Below are 349 nucleotides of genomic sequence, written 5' to 3' on the forward strand. Positions count from 1 at the left end.
TCTTCAGAAAGAACAAGAGAAGAAAAGCACCAGGCCCAGACGGTGTGACACCAGCCTGTCTGAAAACCTGTGCTGACCAGCTGGCTCCCATCTTCACACAGATCTTCAACAGATCACTAGAGCATGAGTCCCCTCATGCTTCAAACGCTACATCATCCCCGTCCCAAAGAAACCCAAAATTACTGGACTTAATGACTACAGATCTGTGGCTCTAACGTCTGTGGCCATGAAATAATTTGAAAGACTTTGGCTTATCTGAAGGACATCACTGGACCCTTACTGGACCCCCTGCAGTTTGCCTACAGAGCAAACAGGTCTGTGGATGATACAGTCAACATGGGACTGCATT

This window comes from Sinocyclocheilus grahami, unplaced genomic scaffold (genome assembly GCF_001515645.1).
Source record: "Sinocyclocheilus grahami isolate Dianchi unplaced genomic scaffold, SAMN03320097.WGS_v1.1 scaffold276.1, whole genome shotgun sequence".
NCBI classification, from domain to species: Eukaryota; Metazoa; Chordata; class Actinopteri; order Cypriniformes; family Cyprinidae; genus Sinocyclocheilus; species Sinocyclocheilus grahami.